Here is a 21,111-nt window from a genome sequence, read left to right as displayed (position 1 = left end):
TGGTAAGGGAAATTTACTGGTTCCAACTTACGTGAAAATGTAATTGCATTCCATTTTGAAGTATTCAAACCAAGTAGCCACTTATGACACCAATTACTTAGGAGGTTTAAGCCAGACTGTAGCAACGTACAGACCAACTCACTATTTACCCCCTTAAGATATTTAGATCTTCAGAATAGAGAAGGCAATTACTGTGTTGAATAAATGTTGTTATATAATCTATGAATATGGCAAATAAAAGAGGGCCCAGTAAAGAGCCTTTGGGGACAGCAGAAGTAGGGTGGTTCGGCTTAGACATAATCCAGTTATTCATAACATCTACCGTAAGCTAAGGATAACTCTGTTTAGACACATGACATAAATAAATACTTGCACTAACACAAATTAATAGGGGTAAGATACATGTTGTGGTAGACTATATGGCACTGTCAATATCTAGGACTAAAATATACAAAATTTTAAAAACTAAAATTTAGAGACTGAGTGAATACCAAGATGGATTCAGAAAGGGGAGGTCGTGTACGGAGCAAAGTTTGACTCTAAAAACATTTTAACATATTTTCGAAATACTTCTAACAAAAATTGTATCACCACATTTGTCGAACTGAACTAAGCTTATGATAACATAGATCGCATCTCATTACTTACTGTTTTAATAGAATTTGGACTTCACCAAGAAACAAGAAATATTATAAAGGGTACACTGACTGAAACGAAAGCTACAGTAAAGTTCATGGGTGGATGTAGTGATGAGTTTGAAATAAATACAGGTGTACGTCAAGTTGATGGGCTCTCCTATGGACTGTTTAACTGTGCTCTTGACAAAGTTGTCAGAAAAGTGGAGAAAAGCAGGTGCACCATGTCACCGACTAGGACCAAAAATTAAGGATACTGACGTAGACTGTCTAGAGTTTGCAGATGATATGGCACTACTTGCCATCTCTGATGCACAGAAACGAATTGATATACTGGAAGAGCAAGCAGAAAAAATAGGACTTAAAATCGCATATGGAAAAATTAAATGTATGACAAATATCGAAACTTACCATTGATAAGAATAAAATTGTAAGAGTAAAAAGAATTTAAGTACTTAGGTGAATGGATTACTGAAAATGGCAATGAAAATAAATCAGAAGCTTCAGAAATTCAGAAAATGGAAATTGCTTTTCAACACACAAAGAATGTTTGTAACAAAAAAGGCTTGTCCTGGAACAGTAAAATTCGTCATTAGTTAACAGTGATCAAACGTGAAGCTCTTTATGCTTCAGAAACGCTCATTTTACATCATAAAAATGTAAAGAAACAATTAGAGATTAAAGAATGGAAAATCATGAGAAAAATTTTAGGGCCAAGAATTAAAAATGGAATACATTACCCCAAACCCAACTCTGAAATATATTTCAAAATATCTAAATTTACTGATACTATTAGACTGAGACGAATTCGATTTTTAAGCTATTTGGAAAGAATGAATAACAATAGACTTATTTATCGAATACACAAATTTGTGCAAATCAAATGTACGAGATAAAGAAGGTATAAGCAGGTAGAGAAAGGCTCCACTGAATTAGGATCACAAAATCTGCAGGATAAGAATATAATCAGGAAAATTGTTCACACAAGGGGATCTGAGGAAGACGAGAAGAAACCAACACGACGTACTTGGTCGGAGGAATACAAATCACAACAATCGACAAAAATGAAGAGCAACTGGGCAAGGAAGAAAGCTCAATAAATGTTGATTCTTCGAGGTCCTAAGTGACCCATTCGCGCAGAAGAAAAAGAAGGAAAAGAGTTTGGGTGTAAACAGAGATTAGGCGTAATTATAATATTTAATGTGGTAATAGCTAAATGAGGTGTAACAAGAAAATCATGCATGTATAAAAATTTCGATTGTATTAAATGATTACTCTCTCCTCAGTTCCAGGCGATCCGAGGAGATGGGAGTAGTCTATTCTAAATCAGGATTTCCTCATCACACCTTGAGAAAATACCGTTAATAAATTGATGCCATCAACAACGCATATTCGTAAGTTGCTAGTGGATAAATAATCAACTGAACAATAGTTCAACACACATTTTGCTCCGATGAGGCAAGAAGAAAACGAAAAAAGAAAAACATGAAAAACAGAAAGATTGGAACAATATAATCTGCAAAGATAGCGTGTGAACCCAACCTACTTTAAGCATTGGAATCTACCTGAGCAAGGCTATAGAATTGAAAGTTAATTTGACTGCGAAGAAAATATGAGAATCGCAGCGTCGAAATTATGGTCCTGGAGACTAACATCGATAATAAAAAAAGAAGGTGAACACAGGACGCTATAATGAAGAGAGATCAAATGTAATCCCACGCATGTTCGTGTTAAGCAAATTATAGGACACGGCACGGGACATGCCACGCCTCAGAGCAGCGAACACACATCATACGGCCGGACGTTAATGAGCAGGGTCTACATCTTTATGGGCGAACGAATTAATTCATTATTTAAGTTATATTCTCTCAAATGTGGCAGAGAATGTCAGACTAACACCTCCAGCAGAGAACCTAGCGGCAACACAGGCGTAAGTCTTAACTTCGTACTTACAAGATCAGACTCTAACCAATAAACTTCGATGTTCAATAACTAAAGAGGAAATAAAACAGTCTAGTAACAGTTTCAATTATCGATGTGAAAAACACAACCGGATCGTTTCCTGCGTGTTGGGACAAGCAGCCGTCTGCTTCGTTCCTCCACCTTGCTGGACGTGTTCCCAGAGAGCAGATCAAAGGAAATGTCAGGTTAATCACCTTCGAGTCGTCAGACGCCTTTTCTCTTTTTCGGAAGACATTTTCAATTTGGTTTTTGTAATAAAGGCATTCGACAACGTTGACTGGACCAAGCTGTGTGAAAGTTTGAAGATGATCGGGATCAGATACCGAGAAAGAAGAATTATCTACAATATTTATAAAAATCAGTCTGCAGTGATAAGGATCGAGCGCTTTGAAAAAGAACAGCAATCCCAAAAGTGTGCGGCAAGGCTGCAGTTTGCCCCTCTCCTTTTCAATGGTTATATAGAACAGGCGGTAAAGGAAATCAAAGAGGAATTTGGAAATGGAATCACAGGCCAAGGAGAGGAACTAAAAAAGCTGTGGTTTTCTAATATTATTTTATCTGAGACTGCAGAAGATCTGGAGGAATTGCTGAATGGTATGGACAGAGTCTTGGGGAAGAAGTACAAGATGAAAATAAAAACATCCAAAATAAAAGTAATGGAATGCAGTCGAACGAACTCAGGTGATGTGGGAAATGTTGAATTAGGAAATGAAGTCTTAAAGGAAGTAAATGAATATCGTTATTTGGGTAGTAAAATAACGAATGATGGCAGAAGTAGGGAGGACATAAAATGCAGAGTATCACAAGCAAGGAAGGTCTTTCTCAAGATAATAAATTTACTCACTTCAACATTGGTACAGAAATGAGAAAGACGTTTTTGAAGAGTTTCGTATGGAGCGTGGCATTGTATGGAAGTTAAATATCGACGATAACTCAGAAAGAAGGATAATAGAAGCTTTTGAAATCTGGTGTTACAGAAGAATGTTAAAGATGAGATCGAATCACAAATTAAGAGATACTGAATCGAATTGGTGAGACGAGGTCGATTTGGCTAAATTTGACGAGAAGAGGGGACAGAATATTAGAACACATCTTAATACACCTACCGTAGGACTTGGTTCAGTAGTTTTTGAGAGAATTGTAGGCGGTAAGAACGTTAGGGGTAGACCAAGGAATGAACATGACAAGCAGATTAGAGCAGATGTAGGACACAGTAAATATGTAGAAATGAAAAGATTAACACAGGATAGGGTGGTACGGAGTGCTGCATCAAACCAGTCTATGGATTGATGACTCAAACAACAACAACAACCACAATACATATTTGTAGAATCAGCCCCGAACAAGGAATGCTCATCCTGTACCTATTGCGACGTCTGGTTTCAACGAAAAACGTAGTTTAGTTTCTCACTGCAAAGTAAATGTTGTGGTGTAACTAGGTGCTTCGTCGACAGAGCAGACTCCAACTAGTCTAGTACGACATCCCGTTCAAGCATATTATTAACGGTGACAAACACCATAGAAAAAGCGGCTGACAACTCGTAGTTGAGACACCCGGTATGTTCGAATATTTACAAGTATATTATTGTCATCATTTCAATTTTTAGAAACTTGAAAAACAGTTTACGGCTCAAAGATCCATCATTTTGAAATGAAACCGGTTCTACAAGAATAAACAGAGGATTAAAATGTAGAAAACCAACAGTGGTGGAAATCCACTCGCCATTCCATGGAAACGATGAGTTCTATATGGTTCTAAAATAGTCATGGGTGCACTGAATGCACAGACACTGCTAGTAGTTTAACTCGACAGATTTTGACAACGATTGGACAAGAAATGGGAAAGAAGTAACCGAGATCTCCACTGAGGTACAGCCCCAGATTCGTCTGTTGTGAAAATGGTAAACCATGGAAAAACATCTTCAGAACTGCCGATAGTGGGGTTCGAACCTACCCTCTCCCGAATACAAGCTTATAGTTACAAGTTCTGAGCCTCAACTGAATCAGAGAGTTTCTGTCGAGAAGTTGCAGTTGACGTTCTTCCAACTTGTTATAATCACTTGCTCTATCCGGTCCTATTGATTCTTGCAGTGTCAAAGCTACGAGAGATCTCAACCACATTCTATCTGCTATTATTGAAACCGCCTCTGTCATAATTCATCTCTCCCTCACTTGAAGTGCCTCACTGATTCCATCCTCCCATTTCTTTCTTGGTCGTCGTCTCTCTTTCTGTACTCCTACCGTCACATCTTACATACACCTTGGCAGGTAGTCAGTCAACATACGCTGGACGTGACCAAAATATCTCATATCATTTCCAGAGGTATCGCATCACTGCCGTCTGTATGGTCCTCCTTGTCCACTGCGTCGATGTCCAGGCCTCACAACCGCCATCCGTGTCTGTATGTAGATAGATCTCTAGATGGCAAGCTGCATCTTCTTTGAGGCCTCCTTTTTAACAAGAAAGTACTGTTTGATGGCATTAAACACGTGACCAACCGCACCTACCCTCTATTTTATTTCTTCCTCCACCCTACCATTTGAGCTGAGACTCGAGCGAAGGTATCTGAAGTTGGTGGCCTGGTCCAGCGGTATCCCATCGACAGTAATGTTACGTTTTGCCGCACGTCTGCTGACTATCATGGTCGTCTTTTCCACATTCACCCCCATACCTTTCATCTTCAGCTCCTCTGCCCACACCCTGATGTGTTGTAGGCCCTGTTCGCTGGAGGCAAAAAGGATCCCATAATCAGCACACTTCAGTTCAGTGAGTTGCACTGTTCTCGTGAGACGGTTTCCGACATTCATCTTCTTACATAAGTTTAAAGAACTAGTATGAGCCCACTTGTTCCACCCAGTCAACACATACAAGTTTATTTACAATTCAAAATTGAAAAAAAACCATCATATTAAAACACCAGTAAATGTTTCGGCCTCATTAATCCATCTCCAGCTGTCTAGAAATAACTTTAATGTACTGGAAATTGCAAATCGTGAGTAAAATTTACATTCATATGCTATATTTTAAAAATAAAATAGGTGCGTGCTAAAACACCATTACATGAAAGAATCACTTGATGTAGTATGATGAAGTCAGAATGAAGTGGAACAAGTAAGTCTATACTAGTTTTTCAACTTACATAATTGTCAATACGGATCCAAGATGAAATTTATTTCATTCATCTTCTTGGTTCTTTCTTGGCACATCTTCATGATTTAGTCTTAGGAAACTATGAAGAACAGAGGACTCAGATTATACCCTTGTGGAATTCCTTGCCTCGTGACAAACCCAGCTGAGGTCACATTTCCTGTTAGTCAAGTACAGGATATTTGTAGAGTTGATCAGCGCCTGACTGATTTCGCACTCTTCAAGAGCTTTCCAGAGTTGAGCTCTCGGGAGTCTATCAAATGCCTGTCTAAGGTCTAGGAAGCCCGCGTTAAAGGTTTTCTTCTTTTCCAGGTAGTTCGTCAATTACCATCTTTACTGTGAAAATGACGTCCTTAATGCTCCTATTTCGGTAGAATCCACACTGGGCTTATTCTAGTTTGGTCACCACCTTCTTCAGTCAGAATTCAGGATTCTTGAAATGAATTTTCCAGTTACTATTAATAAGAAGATACCTCCATGGTTGCTATATTCTATTTTGTCGTTTTTAAGAAATCAAGACTTTGGTAGGTACCTCCCAGTCGCTGGGGGCCTTTTTCGTCTTTCAGGCATCCACCATAATCTTGTACAGTACGATTTCTGCTTTTTTTAAAATTATTATTTGCGGGACGATGCCATCATTCCCGGAAGTCTTTCCATGCTCGATCTTTTTAAAAGCTGATGGCATTTTATTCAGCTTCAGATCTTCCCCGCTTTCATGTCCTCCCATGCTAGCCTCAATCTCGCTGTCCATCAGTGGGCCACCTTTATTCATGATCAGTAATTCTTAGAAATGTTTCTGTCAACTCTCCATTGCTAAACGCGACCTAATACGTTCAGACCCGGTTCTTCAACGAATGTTAGGTGCTAACACTGCTGTTAAATAGACTTAACACACAATTTAACAAAATTACAGTCTCATCAAGAATTGTTATCATTAATAAATTGTGAATATACTTCTGTTAAGTTAACATAACACCAGCCCTGCGTTAAACAGCTGTTAAAATTTCAAAATGGCAGCATAAGGCAAAGGGTGACCCATACTAAGAAAACAATGCCTTTTTTAGAGTTGTCGGAAGAAAGTTTTCTACTAAGATAAATACCTAATTACCAAAGGCATTATAAACAAGATACTAGAAGAAATTATTGTAAATAGGTTACAGTTTTCCCACAGATTGCAATTTATTAGTGTATCCAGTGCAGGAGTATCTTATAGTTCTTAAATATTATGCTTCAGAATCGTTTCCGGTAATTGAAGACGACTACGCTAATGAATGCAATACAAGAGTGTTTAGTATTGTGCAAAGACTTTCCGCTGTATTGGCAAGGCATTAGCAAGGCGTTAGCAAGGCATTACATTAGTTTGCTCGCAGTAAAACAATGCCCGAAAATCATTCAAGATATATATATATATCAATGATCACATTTCTCCGGTGATGTAGGAGCCTTAGATTGCATTCGTATAAGAATATACTGGAATGTTATGAATATATGATATAACCGTCCGTTCTTTTATTTTTCAAGCGCATCCTCATACTTTCAAATTAAATCTATAACGTTTCTTTTATTCCTTACAATAACGCTTCTGTTGCTTCTTACTGGAGCACAAGTTTACGTCTTCGAAGTCTCCACTAACCATAACTTATAATAATGTCAACCATGTGTGATAAAATACAATTCCAATATACCGCTCTGAGCGCTTTATTTAACGGAACAAAACAAGCTCACTACCAAACGCGTTCAGAAATCTCATGGAAACGTGTTAATTTGTCATTAACAATTGTTTCACAACAAACGCTGGAAATGTGTTCGTGAAACAATGGACTTTTAACCGAAGTGTTAAATTAATGACAATTGTTAGTTAACATTTGTTAAGTAAAAATGTAACATAGAGTTGGAGAAACTGGGCATAAGAATTTATTTCGATTACAATGCACCCACAACGAGCGACTTGCGCGCACTCTGCAGTTGTGATGGCTGTAGTGCCAGATCTGTAGCTTAGATCCTTTCCAACAGAATACATGTGACCGAGATCATCACAGCTCAATCGGTAAGTGCATCTGATGCGAAACCGGAATGCTGTTGGTTCGGATCCGACCGATGTCCGGTTGACCATTTTGTTCTCCAATTAACATCTCTTCGGAATGTACTGTATGGATTGAACATGCCCTAGTACGCTGAAAAATTATTTGGAATAATTATATCAAGTCTACATGTAGTACCGGACTCAAGTAATTGAATGTTCCTGAGTTTTAGGCACTGATATGATCATGTAAGTAAAATAAGACTATACTGGTATTCGCTCAGGGATTTGCATTACTATGTGACTCAATACTCACGCGTGTGGAGGTCAGTAGGGATCAGCCCACCTCCAGAGACAGCCTTTGCGGGTCGGTTCCGAACAGGCCACACTCCTTGAACTTCAAGAATCTCAAACAGTTTGCAAATGTGCTCGCGCCGACCCGAAATGTGAGTTCAGAGTAGATAAATCATAGTGGACACCGGCGTGCAGAACAAGTCAGAGGAATTTAAAGAAGAATAAATCAGAAAAAGAAAGCGAGGCAGGCGCGCTCTTGCGTAAACAAAATAAATCATTGGCAAACATCTGCAAGATTATTACAAAGTAGATCTGCCAAAAGAGCAAATTGCTCGTCCTTGGCTAGCTCTGCTCCTGGCGGTATCGCGTTACCGGGAATAGAAAGTGGATTACGATAGGTTCTCTTTCTTAATAACAGCCGTCACCGGATGAAGTCTGAGGAGCGGCTTTGACCAACCTCCACGGCCGAGCGTATTCAATACGATAAAGAAGAGGAAACCAAAGTTCATTGAACACGTACGGAGACATGACACTCTTTTCCAAACCATCATCGAAGGTAAGTACTGGAAAACAGGCCCCAGGAGACAAAGGATGTCATACTTCAGGAACCTCGTCGGTGAACTGGCATGTGGTTCATATGGCAACAAGAAGAGGACAGTACAAGATCGTCAGATGTGGCTACAGCGACAAGTAGATGATGATGATTATGAAGCTCAATTTATTTCGAGTGATTAATTGGATGAGGTATTCCGTAAAATTGAATGAAATTCGTGGCTAGAGCATGATGCTTGAACATTTCCTATATGCATACTTTCCTACGATGAAGAACTGGTTAGGTCATACGTCATCTTTGAGCAGTTTCAACATACTTCCTTACGAACGTTTCTTAATTGTTGTGAAACAAAGATCTTATTTTAAATCTATCACTTGAAAGCTATTCTTGGTCATGGAATACCTACAGAGGGAGGGTACACAGAAGAAACGAAAACGTGGCAGAATAAACAAGATCGAAATAATTTGTCATATTTGAAGCCATTTCCTTTCAGTTTCGACTAATTTATAACTGTTTTGTTCTTCAGTCTATCGAAAGTAATTTATAAACAAATAAAATGTTAAAAATACCTGAAAAAGAAAACATATGATAACAGAATTATGCATGAAAATAACCGCTATCCGTCACTGGGAGAGATGAGTGTTTATTCATTCATGCATGCATGAATAAAATACAATCACGCAATTCATTCATACGGTTAGGTAGTTAATTCATTGACAGAATCATTCAGTTAATTCATAATGTCCATTGTAAGCTAAGAAAAAATCTGTTGAGGCTCGTGACAAAAATAAATACTTACGCTAATTTAATAATAAGGCCAAGCTACGTGTTCTAGATTATATAACTCTCTTAACGTCTAGGATAAAAATAAATAACATTTAAAAACTACAATTTAGAAACTGGGTCTAAATAGTGATTAGGCGTAAGTGTAATGTTTAATGTATGTATCGTAAATAATATGAATTTGAATAATTACTCTCTCCTCAGTTCCAGGCGATCCGGAACTAGGGAATGGGAGTGTTCTATTCTATTCTATGCCCGAAAAAGAAACCGCATTTCATTTATAGTTGTTTTTTATGAAGTTTCTAAATGTTATTTATTCACAGGTTCGACAGGCTGAAAAAATATCTAAATAAGAAAGCAGAGAACCAGAAATGGTACGCAGAACCTGTCCTTCAGCTACTTAATATGAATCGTATACAACGATTCCTTAGTTAAACTACGAACAACAGAGCATAAAAAGTGCTACACCTATATAAATATACACAACGATGTCCAAAAAGTAAGCTAATAAGATCCCACACGGAAAAATATTTATTTTACAGGCAAATATAATGATAAAGAGTAATTTCTTTTTACAAGTTGCTTAACGTCACACTTACACAGATAGGTCTTATGGCGACGATGGGACAGGAAAGGGCTAGGAGTGGGAAGAAAGCAGCGGTGGCCTTAATTAAGGCATTTGTCTGGTGTGAAAATGGGTAAGCACGGAAAACCATCTTCAGGGCTGCCGACAGTGGGTGTCGAATACTGGATACTAGCCGCACATAAGCGACTGCAGCTATCGAGCTCGGTGCTACAGAGTAGTAGGACACTGATACGCATTACTATTCAACGTACAGTAGTCAACATCCTTGTCCAAGCACTTGGCATAGTTACACTAATGTATAGATGCCGACATGCGTCCAGTCACTGATGTTACGTCATAACGACAGCTGAACAGTCCTATTGGATTGAATTCCTTACCACCCAGGAGCTTCTTCAACGGTCCAAAGAGACAGAAGTCAACGGGTCTAGACGAGGGCTGTAGGGAGGACCATCCAGATGGTTGATTTCCACACCAGGGGAGCGGTAGTCAATGCTCCCAGTTACTGTGACACAGTGGAGTGTGTGCGGGTAAAAATTCATAGGAAATGACCTGAAATTCTCTCAACAGGCGTCGTGTTACTGCACGACATCAGGCCACAGCACGCGTGAACTGTCATGGCGGTTTAGGTGAGAGGTACGAGACATCTAGACAATCCTCCCTGTAACCCCAACCTAGCACCCAGTGAATACCATCTCTTCAGACCGTTACAGAAGAAGCACGTGGACGGTGAGCGATTCAACAATGCTACAGCCGTTCAGCCTGGCGCCATAACATTGCTTCAGGGACTGGACGCTGATCATTCCGGCATCGATGCTTTGGTGTACCTTTGGAACAAGTGCATGGAGAATAATGGTGCAAATGTTGAATATGAATGCATATCAGTGCCCTACTGCCTCCGTGGCTCAGGCGGCAGCGCACCGGCCTCTCACCGTTAGGTTCAGTGGTTCAAATTTCGGTCACACCATATGAGATTTTTGCTGGAAAAAGCGGATGCTGGACAGGTTTTTCTCCGGGTACCCCAGTTTTTTTTTCTTTCATTCCAGCAACACTCTCCAATATCATTTCATTTCATCTGTCAATCATTTATCATTGCCCCAGAGGAGTGCGACAGGCTTCGACAGCCGGCACAATTCCTATCCTCGCCGCTAGATGGGGGGCTTCATTCATTCAATACCTGTCCCGGTCGAATGATTGGAAACAGGCTGAGGATTTCCATCAATTTCCTACTACTGCACATCCCTATATCAGCTTGTAAAATATTATCAGTGCGAGCTCTTGTTACGTTACCTTTTCAAGATATCTTGTACACTCTGGCATAATTTCACGTGAACATTGTGTATGCATCACTGGCTAGGCCACTGAGCCAATCAGCCCAACCAATAAAAAAAAAATAAAAAAAAATAGCATTGGATTAATTTATTAAGAATCATATCGCTGGAGGTTTAGGTTGGAGACAGTCAAGAAAGTTCTGCAAGAGAAGCACTCTTCCTTGAATCGTACGGTAACTCGTCACTTCACGAAGTGCGGCGCCATCACTGGGCGAGTTGAAACTGAGAACAGGTTATTACAGATGAACATGCCGAATGTGAGATAATACGGAGACAGCTGGCACTCCTCCGGAATAAAATTAATTAATCTGGCAATCTACAACATGCAGATACGTAACAAACTTGTGCAAATTCGCAGGAAACGTCAGTCAAGCAGTGACCGCGAGGGAAATAAAGTGGTTGTTACCTAGCAACAGAGTCTGAGTGAAATAATTGGACTGACTGGAAAAATATGGATGATTAATGAACCAATTATGATGCACTAAGATGATAACGAGTTACAAGTACTGTATGACCAGAAGTAACCTAATTCCACTTACTAAGGTGGAGAACGCAGGCTTTCCCGTTGTACTTGCTAACCCCTACCTGTCGTATGAGGCGACTAAAAGGGGTAACCAATAAAGGGTCTAAATTTCATTTAAAATTGGCTCCTAAGAAAAAGTTATACATTCCCGCCTTTCAATACACCGTTACGAAAGACTTTACACTATTAATAAATAATGAAAAGACTTGTTTTATAACATCAGTACATGTTTCGGTTCCCTTTGGACCATCATAACCTTGTTAGCAAATAAATTATTAACATTCTAAAACACTTCAAGAAAAACATGATACTTAAAAGAGATGTGCTGTGAATTCATTAAAATATAGTGCGACGATTTTAAAAAGTCCACTTGTGAGTCTTAATGCCAAAATACACACTGTGTTGTTACATATGAAACAAGATGACTTCATCTTTACAATTTACAATGTTGTAATTTTTGCAATAACAATATTTTATAATAATGCTGTACGTATTTAGCATTAAGGCTCACAACAAGTGGATTTTTTCAAATCGTCACGCTATACTTTAATGAACTTTCATTTTTCACAACACACCATTTCTTTTATTTATCATAATGTTCTAGTAATATTTTAGAATGTCTCTGGTTAATTTATTCTTTAGCCAGCTGATAATGATCCAACGGGAAACAAAACATGTTTTATAAAAAAATGTGTTTTCATTATTTACTAATAGTCTGCTTTCTTAAGAGCGTATTGGAAGGTGGAAATATATAATTTTCTCTTAGGAGACAATTTCGAATGATTTGTAAGTCAATACGGAATCATCATGTAGTTTATTATGTGTAAGTATCTCACCTAGGTAGCGGGGTTTAGTGACCACGCGTTCCCTAGCTGAGTTCGACACTGCTTCAACTTGTGCCAGCCTCGTCACTTTTATCATTCCTATCCATTCTCGGTTGATCGATTCTTTTTTTTTTCTCCTCTGACACCGACGGTATTCCTGCAAAGCCTAGGCCTAGGGAGTCTTTCATTTACACGCCCCTGGAGGCCCACTGCCATCCTCATTGTTCAAAGGAACAGAATGCTTCTGTATTTCTTCTGGTTACTGTTAAGAAGGGATGACTGCCTAAATAAACATCTCCTTAAAACTATAATCACTACTACAAGCAGGGCGGCAGTCATACACAGTGTTTGGAAGCTAAGTACATTTTTTTTTTAATTTGGCGAATGGTTTATCCAAAGGAAGACCTTGACGTAAAGTGCGATGTTTGTGAGACAGGTAGTAACTTCGTTTACCCTTCGGCTTATTCCACCCGCCGTTCCATATTTCAGACAGTATGCATGCGTAATGTGGAGGAAGTGATTCTAAGTACATTACTGGACTGCAGCTGTACACGTCACTTCATTGTGGCTACAGGGCGTATTCTACATGCGCAATGTGTAAGAAGCAATTCTAAGTGGACCACTACACTGCAGCTGTACACATCACTTCACTGCAGCTTCAGGAAGTAATGAATGCGTAACTTGCATGAAAACGTTCTACGTACAAGAAGCGAACGTTTCCGAACTGGAAACTATTGTACTGTGTGTCAGCAAAAATCCAAGTCGTTCATAATTAAATACTTCATGAGCTACGAACATCAAATTTGAAACTTCATTTATTTTACTTTGATAGACGTCAATATTTTAAAGTCATATTTATTCAGAGCCTTACCAATACCCAGTGGCTCAGACGGTTGTGGCGCTGGCCTTCTGACCCGTTCACAGGTTCTATCGTGGCTCAGTCCGGTAGTATTTGAAGGTTCTCAAATACGTCAGCCTCGTGTCAGCAGATTTACTGGCACATAAAAGAATTCCTGCGGGACTACATTCCGGCACCTCGGCGCCTCCCAAAGCCGTAAAAGTAGTTGGTGGGACGCAGAAACATATTATTATTATTATTATTATTATTATTATTATTATTATTATTATTATTATTATTATTATTATTATTATTATTATTACAGCGCAGTACCACAAGACGACACTCAATCAGACTCCTTTCTGAATGATCAGCGAAGTGGCCTTATGTTCAGTGACAATGGTTCGATTCCCGGCTAAGCCGGGGATATTAGCAGCCTCTGGTTATTTAAACTCGTTCTGGGACTAAGTATTGTTGTTAGTCTTAATATGTACACATATTTATTTGCATACAATATACATTATCAACCTGTCCAGAAACACTCAAAGTGAATACAAACCTGCACATAGAGTGGACGTCAGGATAGGTATTCGCAGTAAAACTTGGCTTAACCCTTTACAGGTTAATGGCTAAATATGCCATCTCCCTTTCCTCTGCATACTCAAATTAATGTTACTCTCTGTTCCGTAAGATACTGTATTGGTATAGTATGTACGGGTGTAATTTTCATCAGATGAGTAGTTTTTCTTTTGACTATTTATTATCAGAATTGTCCAGTTATTGCGTGGACAATGTGTCCAGGTATGTAACCAATAACCACCACGCACCAATGGCTTGAAAAAATGTGAGTATTAAAGTACTAATATACATGCAGTCCCGATCCGAAGAAATTACTCTGTCTTCAATTAACGCACAACCGTGAATGTTATTTACCACCCATTTGAAAGCGGCCTTAAGCTGCAATATAACTCCTAGGGTCGTCATCGTGCACAGTAATCTAGCCTGGAAAACAGCATGTCAAGTAGAAGACTGATACCAGTACAACTTTCTCGCTACACACTTTGTAATTACACAGACAGTCAGTAATTTTCCACTGACACAAGTAAAATACTCGCAGGCCAGAAGTAATTAGGGACACTAAAAGCTTGATTCGCAATTCAATTTCAGTCAGGGCAGAGTGGGGGCAATTAGATGAAGGAGAGAGACAACAGCGCTTACAAAAGCAGGAAATGTTCAAGGCAAGTATGTGGATGGCAATATATTACTATATCGGAGAAAAAAATTTTAGTTATAAAACACGTTGTAGAACGAACGCTTAGCCCAAGTTTGCAACTTCGAATTCCTGTATAGCCAGTGCGCATTTTAGGATACTCTGCATTCTTACAGCCAGGTTAATAAATCTGAGGGTGAAATTCATTCACTCAGACATACCATACGGAATAATAATAATAATAATTGTACCGGGCGGTACACCTCCACGACGCAAGTTCAAATCTTGCGCCAATTGAAACTCCTCTACAGGAGAAGCTCTGAACTTTACAAACTGAACTAATTCTATGGTTTATCAGAAGATGTCACTGAGTGTTTTGATTTACTTTTGTTTATCAGCGATTAAGAAGTGTGGACATTCTCTAACAGATGTCTCTACCAAAACTATGATAACGCACTCTGGTGTAAAGGAATGTACTCTCCTGAAGAAATATTGTATTCCTAAGTTTTGTTTTACTAAATTTTGTTCTGTGGTTTGTAGGTTGGCAACATTAATCATTTCTTTCCGCCTGTTTTGAACTTAGCCAATCCCGAATTTCTTTAATTAATTCTCAGCCAATCATGTATGTCTTCTTCGATATGGATATGTATCCCTAAGCTACCCAATAAAGTTGAGGGGGTGTGTCTACTCATTCTTGAAAGGTCTCGAATTTTCCACGAGGGTATAAAAACTGCTGATTTTCTTGTCTCGGAGCCACTAGTATAACATCTAACTCAGTGTGTGAATATGTAGCAGGGGGCGGGAAGCGCCTCTTTCTTCAAGCAGCAGTTCTTCTACAAGGTAATGGCCTTTTAACATCTTTATTTCTTGCCAGCTCAGCAGTCTAACTCTCGGGGAGGGTTCGAAGCCTTTAATATGTAATCCATTCTTTTAAAATGTAAATTCCTTTTCTGTCTATGGAAAAACTACAAGTATCTTTTACTGTAAAGCGGAGATAGAGAGTGCTTTACCCTCTCGAGCTCCCCTTCATTTTGAAATTAAGGTGACCACGTTTTCGTAACCGTTTCTTCTCTTCCTTAATGTATTAAAGTTTTCTCATACGGGTCACCTCCCTAGCTTGGGATTAGCCCCTGTATTATCGGCCTGGCGCCACATAGGTTTTAAAACAAAAAACTTTAGTGTAGGAGTGCAAGTAATCGCCTCCATTCAATTTTGTATTTTGGGCCATTTATTTAACTCGTTTTGTTTTCCTTCCTGAGAAGGCCCAATAGATTGGGTACGAGGTACCCCTGTACCATTATATGTGTGCCTTGAGGGCAGATAGAAGTGAAGTTTGCTGTGGCCTTTGATAGGCTTGTTAAATTGAGAGCAGGTCCGCTCTTTCTGGTATTATTAAGCGGGAGCAAGGGCTCCAGGTAATTAAGGGTTTTCTGCCCTTTGGGTATGTGTGGTTGTGAGCTGAGGGCTCAGGAATTGTAAATTGGGGCACGAAGCCCAGAACTTGTAAGAACCCGAAAATTGGGCTTTCCTTGTAATGCTACTCTAGTACCTGATTTGGTTATTTCCCTACTGGAAACTATTTAAATTTTTCTCTTGGTTGTGTACCTGATTTAACTTGTTGTTGTTTGTTGTACGCTTAAAATTCTTTGTCACCATTGTTAAGTTTTGAAAATATAACCTTTGTTGAAATTTTAATTCATCTTTCCAACTTGTAGTTAGACCCATTCCAGCCCACTCCTTCTTTCACCTCTGACTTCCACCGATAACTCCGTAACAATAATAATAATAATAATAATAATAATAATAATAATAATAATAATAATAATAATAATAATAATAATAATAATAATAATCTATATCTCCCAAATCAAAAGTGATTGTTCGTTATACATATCTCACGCCTCCACGGATTAATACCACAATTTTCATCAAGGCTGATGAGGCACTCGGACAGGTCGAACTGGTAGTTTTATCGTCAAAGATTTAATGAACTAAAATTGGTCATAATATGTGACATAAAGGTAGAAGTTTTTATGTCTTAGTTCGGTTAATCGCATCGCAGTCCATTTGACCTCTCGAATCTAGGATATCTGCTATATCTTGCTGGAATCCTAGAAGTTGAGCTTCAGTGGAATAACCTTTTCTACACCCGAACTTCCTTCTATCGAACCAGTTATTAATTTCGCAAACATGTCTAATATAATCAGAAATAATGTTTTAAAGAGATACAAGGATAAACTCTCCATTGGTACTTCCCTGCAATTTACTGTATGATACAATCCAGCGATTTATTGCCTGGAAAATTAACTTCAGTCCCATAAATGAGACGGACGAGTCGTAGAGATAGTTATACCGTCAGAGATTTCATAAAACTGGTCATAATTTGTGATATACGGGTGGAAGGTTTTATGTGTTGACGCCATTCTTATACTAAAACCCTTAATGGAAAGATTGGTCCATCGAGCAAGAAAGAAGATTATGGAGTGTTTAAAACGTCTGCAACAGCGCTACGGGTAATGCCAAGGCTAAATAGCGACACCATAGTTTAAGCGCCATCCATACAGTTTCGTCCGCTTATGATGCGTTACTTTTATTAGGTTAGATAGAAGAAATCAACTGCATTAATTATGCCGTCTATAAGTGTGGGACAAAGAATTGCACAAACCGTAGAAAAAAAACAATTATTTCAAGTAAGTTTTTAGTAAAGTACGCAGGTTTTGGTGACTAGCAGAATTATGTTCCCTGCGCTTACTACACAATCCAGCATGTGTACAGTACGCCTACGTTTTTGTTATTTACTTTTTACCAGTGGTTCTAACGTCACACTAACACATCGAAAATTTTTGGCGACGCAAGGATAGGAAAGGGTTAGGATTGGGAAGGTAGCGGTCGTGGCCTTAAGGTATTTTTCTGGTGTGAAAATGGGAAATCACGAAAAAACATGTTCAGGGCTGCCGACAGTGGGATTCGAAACCACCCACCTCCCGGATTCGAGCTGGCAACTACGAGACCCTAACCGCACGGCGTACTTTCTCAGTCAGATAACTTTTAATAAGATTTTAAGTGCGATAAACATACTACTGAATACGCGGCTTTCTGCTTCCAATTCACCGCGGCTACGAACAACCAAGAACCGCTGATTTTCAACTCCAGCGCTAACGTGGTTTTCTTTCGTTCCTTTTTTTACCACCGCAGGTTGAAGTTTGTGACTCCCCTGTAGTCATTTCAATCATTCTGGTGATGTATTTTTGGTCTTTTTCAATCCCATATTGAGTACAGTTTCATTGAGCATACGTTTTCTATAGGCTTTTACATACTACTTATTAGTCGCATTTTTGGACATTCCTGTAAATTCGTTAATTTCCAGTCGCAAAACCTTCCACATTAAAATAATTGCAGTCATATGTTTTCTTTCTTTCTTTCTGTGTGTGTGTGTTTTATTTACTGATAGATCTCGCTTGCCCCTGAGCGACATCTACACGCTAAGCTCTACCCTGCGGTAAACTGACTTCTGACCGCCAAACACGAACCTTAATTGGGCGGCCATCTTGTGATGACGTCATGCGCTTTACGTCAACTATCGCAGTTGCATTTAGTGGATTCATTCTTCTAATAAACAAATCATACTGTATATACGATTTTTGTCTATAATCACATTTTGCGTTACATGAAAAGCGCGGCATCGATTTTCACCGAGCGCCCCCGAACCACTGCCCAAAACCATATCGAATACTTCACCACTATATGAATTAGACACATTTGCTGTATATACCATTTATTTCCCTAAAAACTGTTGTTCGTAAACGAAAATGATTAATTTTATTCAAATAATTATAATTTCTTGTGGCTATTTCTAGCCTGGTGCAGCCCATATTAAGCAGACCCTACGATGAGGGTGGGCGGAGTGTGCCATGTATAAGAAACGGCAGGTTATTGTAGTGTTGTGGGAGGTGTGTGGGTTGCACGAATGCTGGGGACAGTACAAACACCCAGTCCCGCGGTAAGGGAATTCACCATTTAAGGTTAAAATCTTCGACCTGGCCGGGAATTGAACCCGGGCCCTCTCAACCGAAGACCACTACACTGACCATTTAACCAAGGAGCTGATCAAAATGCAAATTCATGTCCTCACCCTGAAATGGTGTAGCTCTTTTCGAGTACATCCCCACTGGCTGTGACCTTCATGCACCAATTCAACTACATAGCAGCCTTCCTGCTATTCTTACATTTCTGTCAAACCGGGAATCGAACCCGGGCTCCCGAGGACTGCAGCCAGTAGTGCTAAACCTTACACTACGTAGGCGGACATTTAAATAATGAAGGTAAATTATGTTTAGTGAACTTTCAATAGACGAGAAATACAGATCACCGTGTGAGTTGGCAGTGCGGTTAAGCGCGCAGCTGTGAGCATGCATTCGGAAGAGAGTGGGTTCGAACCCCACTGTCGGCAGCTCTGAAGATGGTTCTCCGTGGTTTCCCATTTTCACACCAGCCAAATGTTGTGGCTGTACATTAATTAAGGCCACGACTGCTTCCTTTCCACTCCTAGCCCTTTCCTATCCCATCGTCGCCATAAGACCTATCTTTGTCGGTGCAACGTAAAGCTACTTGTAATAAAACAAAAACAAATACAGATCTAAATATTTCAAAGCACTAGTTAGGCAGGTTTCACAGACACATATGTATATCTCTTGACGAAAATAATGAGCGCCAAACTTTGTATACTTTGTCAAGTGCTATGGAATTTCTTAATAAAATACTTACAGCCTTCCTCTTTAAAATATTTATGTCCAATGCATACTTTACCAATGACCTGTGTAGTTTTATTGTGTTAGTGAAGTGGTAAGCAGCGTTTAAGGAAATTTGTAGCTAATGTTATAATTTACATTTATCTTAAAATCACAGAAGAACACCCATTCATTTTTAAGGGGAAGATAAACCTCGGGCAACAACAGTTCAAGAAACTTCTACGATAATGTGATTATCCTCCTTTGTTTTATTTATTGTTACTGTGAGGAGAAGAGATTGAGGTTAAAGGGCAGAATGAAATATCGAACGATTAGCCGCAGAACAGATCCATCCGTCTCGTACCTTAGCTCCAATCCGTCTGAACGCGTAGTCTGTAAGACCAACGCTTTTGTCGTCTTCTTTGTTTTGTCCTCTGATTAAATTCCATCTCTATTCAAGATAAAGTTTAGGTGTCAAATCCCAATGAACAGTGTATTAATACACGTTCGCGACTCCTCCGTATTACGATCTTTCTGTGACCCAAAGTATACATTTAAGGGAATGATAGATGCTAAAGCTTGAAACGAAAGGTCACTTGCAGTGAAGAGCTCGCCAAGATGTAATAAAGCTATATGAATGTAATATACGAATATCGTAAAACTGTTATTTCTTTACTACCTTAAGAGGATTCAGTTCATAATGTATGTTGAAACTCTTTACATATTTGCCCACATAAGTTCGTACAATCTCGACTTAACGCACTACTTAGTTGTTCAAATATAAAGCGCAAACCCTAAGTAAACGCAAGTAACATTAATTCTGTACTTGTCACTGGTGAAATAATTTACTACCCTAATAACCTTCTTCAATTTCTTTTATCATTTCAAGGGTAGAGGGGATATGTCCATTTTCGACTAAAATTATTTTCATTTAAAAGTCTTTCAAGCCTTCGAAACGTAAGCTTAGCGATAAACTTATCAGTTGGGAATGAAGGAGTTGAGTCGATGTAAAAACAATAGAAAAGAAATTAGTCATGGGTAACAAAGGCCCTGTGGTGTCGGGGTAGCATGCCTGCCTCTTACCCGAAGGACCCGAGTTCGATTCGCGACCAGGTCAGGTTTTTTAACCTGGATCTGAGGGCTGGTTCGAAGTCCACTCAGCTTACGTAATTAAAATTGAGAAGCTTTCTGACGGTGAGATAGCGGCCCCGGTCTAGAAAGCCAGGAATAACGTCGTGATGACCACACTGCACCTCATAATCTGCAGTTTTCTGGCTGAGCAATGGTCGCTTGATAGGCCATGGCCCTTCGGGCTGTTGCGCGATGGATTTCGGTTTGGCAGGAGTAATAGAGGTCGATCTGACAATGGAAGTTCAAAGAATGGGATCAGTCCAATGTTATATTATCCAAAGTGTAATAAAGGGATCAGTCCACGCGTCTTGGGGTAGTCAGAGCACTGTGTAGTAGCAGACATATTTGGACAAATGACGCAGTGTGTGTCCCAATATGTCTTTAATACTACGGTGCTGCCATGCTCTGAAAATGTATTTTACCTACACAGAATTCGCTGGCAAAAAGGGAAGGGACTCTTTCATTACTTATACAATCATCTGTCAATGGATGTTGAAGAGTTTCGTAAATGTTGCGATGTCTGCATGTGGGGATGGGGGTACAATAGGA

General features: G+C 39.3%; 1 protein-coding gene across 1 annotated transcript in view; it reads right to left on the bottom strand.

The window, feature by feature from the left end:
• LOC136876412 (5'-AMP-activated protein kinase subunit gamma-1) overlaps positions 1–21,111 on the bottom strand; it is a 1,375,241-nt gene that overhangs the window by 1,284,674 nt on the left and 69,456 nt on the right. The gene's annotated exons all lie outside the window — the stretch shown is intronic.

Source organism: Anabrus simplex, chromosome 6 (genome assembly GCF_040414725.1).
Source record: "Anabrus simplex isolate iqAnaSimp1 chromosome 6, ASM4041472v1, whole genome shotgun sequence".
Classification (NCBI taxonomy): Eukaryota; Metazoa; Arthropoda; class Insecta; order Orthoptera; family Tettigoniidae; genus Anabrus; species Anabrus simplex.
Note: the sequence above shows the minus strand (reverse complement) of the source record. Positions and strands in the feature narration are given on the sequence as shown.